The sequence below is a fragment of the Spodoptera frugiperda genome, chromosome 30 (assembly GCF_023101765.2).
Source record: "Spodoptera frugiperda isolate SF20-4 chromosome 30, AGI-APGP_CSIRO_Sfru_2.0, whole genome shotgun sequence".
Taxonomy (NCBI): Eukaryota; Metazoa; Arthropoda; class Insecta; order Lepidoptera; family Noctuidae; genus Spodoptera; species Spodoptera frugiperda.
Window position 1 is genome coordinate 12,192,819 of NC_064241.1, and position 12,833 is coordinate 12,205,651.

General features: G+C 37.0%; 1 protein-coding gene across 2 annotated transcripts in view; it reads right to left on the reverse strand.

The window, feature by feature from the left end:
- Positions 1 to 12,833, reverse strand: part of LOC118270072 (adenomatous polyposis coli protein-like) — a 56,812-nt gene that overhangs the window by 36,825 nt on the left and 7,154 nt on the right. Inside the window, exon 1 of one of the 2 annotated variants that reach the window (XM_050706910.1) lies at positions 4,242 to 4,654. The exons of the other annotated variant lie outside the window; for it this stretch is intronic. The gene's annotated coding sequence lies outside the window, so the exon portion shown is untranslated. Of the gene's footprint in view, positions 1 to 4,241; positions 4,655 to 12,833 lie in introns of those variants that run through there. 2 annotated transcript variants of the gene reach the window in all.

The window sequence follows — 12,833 nt, forward strand, 5'->3', positions numbered from 1 at the left end:
AAGTCAGATTTGAGAGGGTAACTTGGAACTAGGAATACTACTTGACACCTTGTATGATGTTAATATTACGGACGAGAGGAATGTGATCTACCGCTTCCATCTTGCTTAGTACTAAATTTCAAATTTGGTGATCATATTTTTTTGGAAAGACTTTTTTCTTACAAAATTGTGTACTAATTCCATTTAAAACGTAAATGGAAGTAATTAAGCTGAATATCAGTGTTAACATAATCTGTCACGTAACTTGAGGTAACTTGAGAAAGCGAGGCACAAATTAAAAGCAAGTGCTATTGCTATTCACCTGGCGACCGCTATTAGACAAGTGATTCTATTAAACATGAGCGATTTACATTGTAATAGAGAATTTCTCTGCGATGACATGATCGCTGAGTTAGTTAATAGTGTATAGTTAGATGGAAATAAAACGTAAGATGACGTAGAATTTTCTCGAAATGATATAGAAAAAGTAACAGAACTTGATTTCTTTTCATTTTTCCAAGAAGTTGAGCAAGTTTCAGAGATGATGGTCTTAACTTCTTTCGTTCTTTTAGCCAAAGATTTAGTTCCAATACAATAGAAATCTAGAAGCTTTACGTGAATGTAAGTAATGTTAGCTTTGATCAATAAACTTGACCCCAACCATTCAAAACAGTTACTACACGTTTTTGTAATGGTGACCTTTTCAGTAATGCTAAATAATATCAAAGGGAAAACACCCACAGTATAAAATTGAAACGAGGAAAACAATTTTCATTTTACATTTGTATTGCTTCAGATAAAGCAGTATTTTTAGTACCACCGTCCAAAGGAAAGTAAAGAAAATTCCATTCAAGTATTGAAGACAATGTTTTATGAAAATGAATCGTATGATCAAACAAAACCAATGAAGGAGCCAAGTCACAAGTTAATTATAATTTATGTCCATGAATTTGTGAATTAATGTTAGTCACAATGTGTGTCATCGGTTCAGCAATTGTTCATTGCGAAAACTGAGATGCATTGGTTGAAAGATTATTATCATCGTCAATTATCTTAATTGTTTGCTATCCTGTTTCTTCCATATCATCTTTCTTGTAATTATCTAAAGATGAGTTAAATTCTGCTAAATAATAAACTTTATCTGCTTTGCTAATATTGCCGTTATTAACCTTACTCAGCAGTAGAAACATTATGGTAGGTGGTGTTACAGCAGAATTACTCAAAATTGTCTTACTTGAACGGAAATAAGCAAATTTTCATTAGGTTTTTTCTTAAGTAGTCCAATTTATAACTTCCTATCTAAATTGGATCTCATTACCATAAGCAAGACGATTGTACAAGTGCGAAGTGGATCGCGTATCGAGGTTGCGCGACATCGCCACGGTCTGAATCTTACGACTATTGGTAAACATTCATCATGTGATACGTAGGTATTATGTGATACCTGTCTTTGAGTTAAGAAAGTATTTTCAAATCTGTCTTCTATTTAAGTGCTTGTCTTGGTGTCAGTTCCAAAATAAGGTAGATAGATACATTTGCAAGATAAATGTTGGAAAGTATTAATGTAATATACTGTCGAGTTCTTCCATTAGTGATTAATCTAATGATAAAAATCTCATTCGCGGATATTCCATCAGCATTAATAAAGGCTTCGTTGAAATGTGAAACTAAAATAACAACTGAAGCATATCAATGTTTTATTCTTCTGTAATTGATTTCTACGGTGACTTCCAGTTGCAATGACTTCGCTTTATCTGATTCGGAAATTAAGCTAACTACCGTTTTGATCAAAGTTTGTTCAGCAGATAATCTGAAATTAAACACCCCGTTTCTCATATCTGGTTTATCTTTGAGTTCCAGCAATTTGTGCGAAAATCTAATCTAACAATTTTTGGCACGAAATCCTTTATAGCGTAGTCGTTTAGTCTTTTTGCTTATTTAAGCGGACACTCTTTCGCAGCCGACTCTAATTCCTTTGCCAAATTCGATATTTCTTTGCGAAAAATAGTAAAAGAAGTAAGTCCAAATCTTTTAAAAGCGTTAAGAGCTTTTATAAAAATGTTAAAAGTAAACGGTATATTTTTTCTTGTAGCAACAAAAAGAAACTTGTCGCACTAAGGGACGATCATAATGACATTAGGCACTTTTAATTACGACAAGGCACGGCGCACCCAGCGAGGGGCGTTGAACTAATGGCTATTAAACGTGAAGTATTACCGCGACTGCAGTAAAAACTACGGACTGACGATCACAGTTTTAAACATAGGGGAAAACGATTTATGGAGGAAATACAAGTTAGTATTTTAACTGTATAAAGGCATTTCAGGATGTATTCATCGTTTATATTTTGATGTTGATATAATATCAGGATAGTCTTTTATATTAATAAGTGCTTATTAAAGAACAAAATTACAAAATAAATCATCATCTTGTTAAACATAAACCATGAAACATAAGTAAACGTTGTCTGTTATGAAAGATAGTATGGGGAAAATATCCGATAGCCTCAATCATTTGTACAAATAAGTAGATACAATATTATTAGTCATTCTAGGCACAGCTGAGCATTAACATTCCATTGGCTATCGATGAGAATGAATCAGGTGATATAATCTGAAATAATACTCCTCCAACATTATTTATATTCAAGTCGATATCTCCATACCTTACCACTGTTATAACTCCTATCGAAAACCACAATGGAAATTAAAATTCCATCGAGCCAACAGAGTCCAAATCAGCTGATATTCTGGCTTGGAGCCAGGGTCGCCGGCAGACTTGCGCATTGCGTCGGTAAACAGTTACGTATTGACAAACCTGAAGTCGCGACGTTCAACAAGCTTGTTTTTATATCCGACATTATTTATTGGCTAGGGAAAGGGTAGGATCAGACTGGTGTACAATGTTTCATTTGCTGAAGCGTTTATGGGCACAGAGACAATAAAATGAAAATGGTGATTTCTATTTGGCAATCCAATTATTTGGTTTCCAACCGCTGCAAAAAACACACAGTAAAAATAAATAATACTGTTTCGACGTTCAACGCGACAGTTCCATTTGTTTTTAGTAAAGCCACTGTGCAAGTTAAATATGGTTAACTGTCGAATGTGTTTGCTTTTACTGTGAAAAACTGCTCATGCTTTTAGGAATGTCTGTTATCTCTGTGATTCAGACATAAGTGAAGGTATGGCTAAGACCTACCATCATCCTACACATTTTAATTAGTATTGACACCTACGGTATCCTTGTAGCTAATAAATTCTGCATATTATGACAGATTTTGTGGAGGCTACGTATTAATTTTATCAGTACGTGACTAGGGCGTGGTAATACATGCACCTATAGTGGCAGGAATTGAACAGGAACATACATATTGCTAATTTAACTTGGTGAAACCGACTCAAGTGTTCGGTGCCGGTTGCATCGTGCAAGAAGTTACATAACTCTACTACCTACTGCTGGTACTAGTAGACTTATCAGATAATCTGGTTAGATAGTAACGCCATTCATATGTTCGAATATGTTTACGTTGAAGTAAATTAACGTCATAATACTTTGTATTTTGCTCATTTCTTTTGCATAAGTCATACTAGTGATTCAACTACATGACTAAGTTTTACAAATATATTTGTGACTTTGACGATTTACTAAAGATTTTTGTTAAGCAACATTAATTCACACCAAACCGCGTGTTTCGAGTTTTTACCGTTGTTAAGTAAACAAGACTTTTTATGTAGCCTTAGTGCATGTCTAAAACAAATATTTGATCGATCAAAAAGTAGGTACTGACCGTGCTGTGTGCTGTACTAGTACCATTCACTGTTCATCATCTGTTTATCAAAATAACGCTGATGACGTCATATCTTGACAATGCCATTAGACAGCGATTACGTCAGCGATTTATAACGCAAACTTTCATAGCTAAATCTATTACTGATACCATTTATTTTGGTTGAACGGTTAAACATTGGTCTGTTCACGGTGCAATTTGACTTTATTTTGTGTTTCTATTTAGAAAACGTTCCACTGCAAGCGTTTCATAACAGGATTTCAAGTGAATTTACTGTGTTCGAATCTAGGACAATTGAATTGTATGTAATCAATTTGGTGCATCAAATTATTATCATCCTGCAACTATTGTTGTCATTTGCAGTACCGAAGCGTATTTGTCCCACAAAGACAAAAGCATTGTCACATAATGCGTTCCTAACTACAAGCAGACACAGGACGATATCCAATACATGAAAATCACCAAACAATACCTCGTTGTAAAAGGCTCCTCAATCAAAAAATAATACTGTTTCCCTAATTACTAAGCCTGTTAAACTAAGCTCGAATATATTGCAGAAAATTCGCGAACACCACCGACGTCACTCTCATTTATTAAATCTTCCTTCAGCACTCAACACGTCACATCCTTCGTTATCACTTCCACGACAGTTTAAAACCACAACGTAATCAAGTTTTCATCACCACCGCGAAAAATATACAAAAAAAAATTGCTTCTCAACGAAATTAACTGCGCGAGTTAAAAACGCGAAATAATTTTATACTAAATACTATTTCGGAATCCAACATTTTTCCTTGCACTAGGAAGGAAAGAGTGGATTGTTTTGTTACTGTTGTTTGATTATGAAAATAAAAATGTTCTGCGCCGGGACATGTCCGGACCACGCCGGCGACGCGACTGCAAGGATCGACCGTGCCAACCCTAGGGGAGGCTGCGTAAGTGCGCGCGCCTGTCAAACCATTACCAATCTTCAATTGAGCGGCATAAGGCTGTAATTCGAACATACCGTTTTTACTCAACAAATACGGAGCGTTCACTTTTGAAACGACGCAAGAAGTTTCAGTAGTCGTACAATAATCGCGCTTTTGGCGAATGCAAAAAGTGGAAATTAGTGTAGCAATAAATTCTGGGGAAAAACTAGGGATGAGGCGCGGTCGCAGTGAACTTGAATGGGGGTATGAAGTCGGGGTGGGCGTTGTTTCGCTTAGAGGGCTGTTACCGGGCGCTTTCATTAAACTCACTTTGTTATCACGTCAATGTAGCCATCCGGATATGTTGTATCACTCCTCTGGGTCATATGTTGTTCGCATATTGAAGAACAAGTTCCATTGTCCATTTAGCGGCACTACCTTTTATTAGTTTTGCAGAGAGAAACGTTTGTGGGCTTTAGTAATCTCTTAATGTTTTCTACAGGCATTATAATTGCTCACACAACTGTATCTGTTACAAATTCATCAGATTAGAAAACTAGAAAACGTGCTTATTTGCTCATAACATCGAATTTTCCACCCAAATCGTATGTTACGCGTACGGCCGTCAGATGCAGCATCCACGTGACATTGCTCCCTGTACACCCAATCAATAAGTCCAAGGCAGACTTAGATTTATCCGCACAGTTTAGAAGGACACAGCCGTTTGAACAATCAACCATTGGGAATGGGCTGACCTTTAGAGATGTATGATCTTGAGTATTGAATTTAGCTAAGTAATTGCGTAGGACTTGGTATAATTAATTACTAGCTATAAGATAGGTTTTGCTCTGTTATTGAAATTGAGATGAGAAGCATGACTATACCAAAATCCGTAAGCAAATATTTCTATCTGTGAATTATCTTTTAATGTTCAAGAAATTACTTAACTAAGCATTACATATATAATAAATGGTGAGGGAAACTAAAAGTGTTGGTATACGAGTGTTAATTTTATCACAATTAACAGGATAGGTTTATCGGGTGGGTAGTGTATTACTCTGTTGTTTATTTCTTTGAAAGAAAACTAAGACCTGGCTCCTTGGACGTTAGCCGCTTATCTTAATTAGAAACGGACTTGTGGTCGTAGACAATTGTAAGCGATGTCGGCGTTGGCTCATTGTGTATTGAAGTTCATGGCCTTGAGTTATTTAAGTTAAAAGGTCTCGGTTTTCTTTTAGCTTAGAACAATATGGCTCAATGACTTGAGAGTTTTACGAGATTTTCCTTAATATAGATGGAGGTTATCTGCTTTAGAATTAAAGAAAGTGCAATTCTAATTACTTTGTTTCTATCTACACAGTAAACTTGATTTCAAACTAGCCTCAATTTAAAAGGTAAAGGCATATTAAATAGACTATCTGTAAGACGATAGACAAAGTGTAGAGTAGACAGTCTAGACATGGCGACAGGCCGTAAATTTGATATGACTAAAGAATACACTATGAGCAAAGGTTCATTGTAGTCGCTGACCTTTATAAACTATCGTTTCTAACATAGGTAGGACATTTAGCCAAGACACGAAACGTCACGAAGTGAATAAATTCGCGACGCGTCCCTCGAAGGAAGCGTCAGGCACCGCATACAAATGCGACGCAACAAAATATTAGGAACGGAAGCGTGGTCGCAGTTTTGTGAGTTGCTACAAAATATTACTTTCTGCATTGGTTATGGTATGACCGGGACGAGATACAGTAGATTTAGAAGAGGTTTTGGCATTGTTATTTACTAATTTAAGTGTTTTTATATTATTGTTGTTTTTAATATTTCTGTGATTATAGTAATGGTGGTGGGTTGTGTGGGTACATATTGTCTATTACATTTAGGCTGCTTGCTGTATGCAGCAATCCAAAGTAATCCAATAATGATGAATAACAATCGTATAGGCGAAAAATACTTTTTACAAAAAAATAAACCGACTTCACTAAAAAACTATAATTAGAACTTATGACGGGATATTTACCATGTTTATTGAATTTGGTGAGTTTCCGATATTTCGGCACTGTTGCAAGCGCCATGATCACGGATTAACTGGAGTAAATGCGGGTGGGTGTTCACGAGCAGACAAATCGGTCTAAATTCTGTTGTTTTTTTTTTTTTTTTTACATTCAATGGGTCGAGAATACCGCTACTATGATGGTAAGTGATGATGCGGCCTACGGTGGAGTACGTCTGCTAAGCAACCTTTCACTCGGGCCTTGAAGACTACCCAGGTTATCATCAGGAAACACAGACTAGGCAAGGAGTTCCACTCCCTAGCAGTTAGCCAAGGAACTTGAAGCGAAGCGCTTCGTGCGAACTTTTCTTGCTGACGTCACTAACACCACTACCATTGTCACTTGTATCTCGGTTTAACTCTCGACACACAAAACTCACTGTGTCCGCTCGCGAACTTTTTCTTTCTTGGCACTTTTGCGGGTTTTACACAGTTGGACCAGTATCGCAACTAAGTTGCGATACTCAGTATCGCAACTAAAAAGTGTGTACCGCAAAGTAAAAAAGTCGGTTAAAATTCTCTATCTCAATAACTACTTTATTTATTTGTATTCTCACAGTCACTTAATTAACTTTATTGTGACAATGGGACCACCTCAGGACAATCTACTTTCGAACAAAAAAAGAATTTTGAAAATCCATCGACAATTGACGGAGTATAACTTTATTGTGATTTCTTGTGAGTATGAAGTTCCATTGGTCATTTCTGGTCTTCTTCATCAGTTCCACCTCTTCAAAGGTTACTTTTTGACTGTAAATGCTTCAATTCTAGATGAATATACCAAAATCACTATATAGTTCCCTATAATATTTGAGGAGTTCCTCGATTTCTTTAAGATCCCATCATCAGATCCTAACTTGGTGACAATGGGACCACCTCAGAACTATCTACTTTCGAACAAAAAAGAATTTTGAAAATCCGTCGACAATTGACCGAGTATTCGATGAACAAACATACAAAAAAAAAAAAAAAAACGTACAAACAGCCGAACATAGTACCTCCCCTTTTTGTGAAGTCGGTAAAAATTGGTGGTTTACGTTCACTTGTTCACCACACCTCAGTTATGAAGACAAGTGCCCTTTTTGGGTTCAAGAAGATATTTCTTAAATCACTTAGTTTTCTTCCAAAATTTATTCACAATTTTAGTCCCGACTAATTTTCTTTTCCATCATTTTGTATGTTGCATGCCATTTCTAGTATTCAGATAACTGGCGCCACTTACAGACTTCCTGCATACTAATTTCAAATTCTATACATTTGCAGACCACACATAAGCCCTTTTAACATTCTCAGCTGTGCGTAATTGTCTTTCATAAGGCAAGAGGAACGGAAGCAATACTCCTTACTATGTCCGCAGCAGAAAGCGATTGATGAATATCAGTTCTATAAGGAACTTACGTATTTGACAAAGATTTGCAAATTTCTACTATGATGCTTAGTGCTTGGCAAAGTAAACCAAACCCGCTAATCGGGTGATTAAAGAAAAGTAAGTTGTGCTTAAGGAGCATAAAGTTGGATTCTCTGAGTTTTTTGTAAGGGAGGAAAATCATCCATTTTCTTCTCCCTACTTAGGTGAGGCGGGAGGGAGTGTCAGACTCTTACTAACTAAAACCACCCCGTTCCTACTCCTGCTTTTCGAGCCGGAGCCCCGATTACCGGCTAAGCAACCCGCAGCTCAATCCAAGCTGCGGATTCCTGGGTAATATTTTTTGTTGATTTCCAATTAAGTACCTTAGAGTAGAAGCATGAAATAGTCATGCCATATTGATTGTGATCAAATCCTAACTCAGAGAAATCTACTCGGCTATGAGTTCATAGACCCTACCCTACCCTATAACTTACTGACTATTACATTTTCAAAAAAGAACTTGAATTAGGATTTGCACTCGTGCCGCGTGATCTGGACAATTCGCCACAACGATTCATAATCTCTGTTTTTTTCACTCGCACTGTAAAATAGTGGAAGTGTACCGGTATTTGTACCGATATAAATATTGCTATCGAATTGGGGTCAATGCGAACGGTACCTATCTGAAAATATCGGTATTGCTCGGCTAGCAGATTATAAATGTTCTAGAGCTGCTGCATAGCAGGTATAAACTTCTAGATAGATCTGCATGAGTGGTAAGATTTTGCTTTAAAGTTTCTTCATTTCCAATCAATTTAGAAACTACGTATAAGAAAAATCTCAGATGAAGGTCTAAAATCTGTTAGAACTTTCTTTGGGAGCTGTTGCCGGTTTAAGGCTTGAAATGGATTTAAAATGCTTATATTTTTTTCCTTGCAAGATTTACTAAGAACACGATAATCCTTTTAAAAAACAAAAGAGAAACCATAGATAAAACTAAAAAACCGTCGTATCTAAGTTTTTATAGCCACAACTGCAAGAAAGGCACATAAGAGTGGCATTTACTAAATATTTTGATAACACAAAAGGTAATGCCACTGAGTATGTGTGCGTTATACAAAGTACTCTTGACAAAGTTGAATGAACCTAGCTAACTAGCTCGTGTTTGTCCAATCAATTCAATTAGCACCCTGCACTTCAGGTGACTTCGACAGGTAACTACCAAATTCAATAGACCTCCGCTATTTCCAATTACCACGACGAAGCACTAAATAAGTTATTAGTCATTCATAGGAGCTTAATTTCAACGTTAATGTAGATTTTAAGTATGAAGTACTTTTTATGGTATAATGCGGTAAATCGCCGCCGCCCATGGACACCCAAAACACCAGAGGCGTTACAAGTGCGTTTTTGGCCTTTTGCCTTTCGCGGATTAGGAATTTAAGGGTTGTTGGGGAATCAGGGATAGGGAAGATTGGGAAGCGGGGTATTTGGGCCTGGTAACCTCAATCACACAACGCAAGCGTTGTTTCACGTCGGTTTTCTATGAGGCCGTGGTATCACTCCGGTCGAGCCGGCCCATTCGCACCGAAGCATGGCTCTCCCACACTTAAAAGTTATTGTGCTTATAAACTTTGCAATCAAAACCCAGATTCAATTTTTAACGCGTCATCATCAATCAATCAATCATATACATGACCTAATACTGACAAGTAGCTTTCAATTGTTTCACACTTAAGCTACTGGCTGAATATAGCTCTTGTCTGATTGGCTAGCCGATGACGTCAGCATCAGAGCTTCACAAGTCTGTAAGAGGATTATCTCTAGTATCTGAAAGTCTGCAATCAAGTCTACTGAACGGTATTATTGCATCATCTAGCTGGAATTGATTAGAGGTCAATATTGTAATCCAGATTTGATTGTCGCTTATTTGGGTTGTTTTGAGAGGCTCAAGGATAGATAACACCTGGTCGATTGATTTTTTGATACTGCTGAAGCAATTTTATTAATTTTCATATCATTCTAGGACGTTTTCAACATCAACAAACTTTAACTGCACGATTGGAGCGGTGGCTGGGCAACTGGCGCCGCGCAGCGTATAGTAGGTTCGATTCCCGCGTAGAAAAACTCTTTGTGTGATCCATAAATTGTTGTTCCCGAAACAACAAACGAACAATAAATAAATTGATATGATGTAATTTCGTAGACCTGTGAGTGTGTAATTCACACCGTATTAAATAAGTATACCATAAAAAGTATCCCTCATACTCTCTCCATTTTGTAATAAAACATTCACCATGAATCTAATTATTACGATAAGAGTAGGAATTAATAACAGAAACGAAAATCAATACCAATAACTTAATAACAAGTAACGTAAAGAGGGTTGTGTGCTACCAATACTAAGTTAGATGGTAGAAAACTTCCAATGTAGGTCGCACGTGTAACTTGTTCAGTCGACTGAAAAAGAAAAAAGAAAAAAACTAGGAACGACGCGACATCAAGCTCAACTGAAAGATATCATATTGAATTTTTAATCAACACTGCAGTTAAACTAGACTGCAGCATATCAAGCTATCCTAAAACTTAAATAGAATTTTCAACTTTATCAGCAAAATCATAAGGTTCAAAAATAAAGCAGTGTAAAGGTAAAGGTAGACTGTAGAAGCCGCACGGTTGCAGCACACACGTGAATGTACGGGCACGTGGCGTATTGATCCAATCCGGTGGTGTATGCGTGGCTTTAGATAAATACTAGCAAAGTGGGTACATGAGGATTGGGGATCGATTGGAGGCAGAGCTTACCGATTAACGTGACCAAATGAGATCGTTTTGTGGTTTTCTGTGAGGTAATAGCGTATTTAGTTGCCAATACTGAGTTTAATATGTGTTCATTGCGCATTTTATTTATTCCCTTGTGGATTAATATGCTTTTTCCTATTTCCCACCAGTCCAATTTGCATGGTAAACAATAAAAAAGATACTTAATTTTGGCTTACATAATGATCACAAGAAGTACATTATTGATTCTATAGACATAAAATAAATGTATATTAAGTATAATACAACTCAACTGAGAACCGAGATCAAATGATTGATTTTAATAAACAAAATTGACAAGGAAACGCAATAAAAGCCAGTCCGCGAAGCAAAAATGAATTACTCGCGTTTATTTGAAGCACATTACCGTTTCAACGTTTCAAACACTCCCTTACGCGGAAAGACTATAATCATTCATTCATGATGAAAAAAATATGGAAGACAAAATCGTTCTTTTCTTTCGGAGGATTGAAGCTTCCGAAGGGGATTACTTATTGCACGGAGATTAGATTTCCCTCCCTTTCCGCGTTGCAATTTAGGGGGTCACTCAGTATTTTGGGAGATAACTCAGTTTACTCGAATAATCTTACACTATGGGGGATGAAAAATTAATCATGGGGATCTAATGACTGCCGTAGGTAGCGGTGAAGCGTATTAATTTTAAATGGTTATCATGAGGTGGTGTTTACGTATTAAAGACGGTTTCTTTAATATTTTAGTATTGAAAAGTTGGGGTGGTTTATAAAGGGGAGTGAAAAACGAAACTTGCTGCTTGATGGTATTATTATTAATAATTTGTTTCTGTAATCGTTTCTTAAGGCTAAGTCGTCACGACCCAGAGCTGCGGACTGCCTAGCGGGTTACCGGGCCTCGAAAAGCAGGAGTAGGAACAGGGTAGTTTTTAGTCAGTAAGAGCCTGACACTCTCTCTCGCCTCGCCCAAGGCGGTAGAAGTCATTGAATTATTTTCCTCCTTAAAACGCTCAGTCGTCCTGCTTGCAACTATTAAACCAAGTATTCTTCAACAAACCAGAAGAACACACACTAATCACAGTGGTCATGGCTGGACTCGCAATTACAAAACGATTTTTCTTACAATCGATTTCCCTTGCCTTCAACAAAACCATCAATCGTAGGACACGGGAATCGATCCCATTATCATCACCCCTGTATTGATATATGGGAACTATTGAGTGCATGTTAGCAGGTTTAGTTGTGTAGTGGCGTAGGGGAGTTTTACATACATTGTGATGGGGTGAGATTGGGTGAAAGCTTGGGTAGGGTTTAGTTTAAGTACTAATGGTTGTATAGGTATGTTTTGGTGTCTGTTTGAGTGAATTGGAGAGTTAATGTAGTAGCGATAGATTTGTTATTGGATTGAAAATAAGGTTGTTTTTATCAATGAAGACTAACATAATTATCTTTAAGTAAAATTAAAAGAATTTTTCAATGGTATAAGCATATGGAGATACGGCCGTTGGGTACAGTTTTTGAGTCATCGTAAACAAGCACCAACACACGTACTGGTTAAGTTACGTTAGTAGAACTTAATCAGATTAAGCTGCTCGATGCACGATGCTCGATGCACTTAAGCTAGCCATTCTACTACAAAAAATGCAGATCAAAACTGACATTAAATCCAGTTTGCAAAAAGAGAAAAACTGCCTCAATTTACCATCCAAAAAATATAGCCAACATAAGGCAGGGTACAAAGCGGTTGCACGAACATTGCTATACCGCTGCACCGACCCCACACACCCTCGGGCCGTGTGCAGACATCCTAATATTAATTCAGTACAAAAAGAGATTTGTTATTTCGACACGTAGCAGGGGTTGGTATTAATTCGTTGGTTATTTCAACTTGATGTATGTGTGTTTTGAGTATTAAGGAATGACAAGTTGGCAATTGCTTTGAAATTAAGTTTGAGTAAAT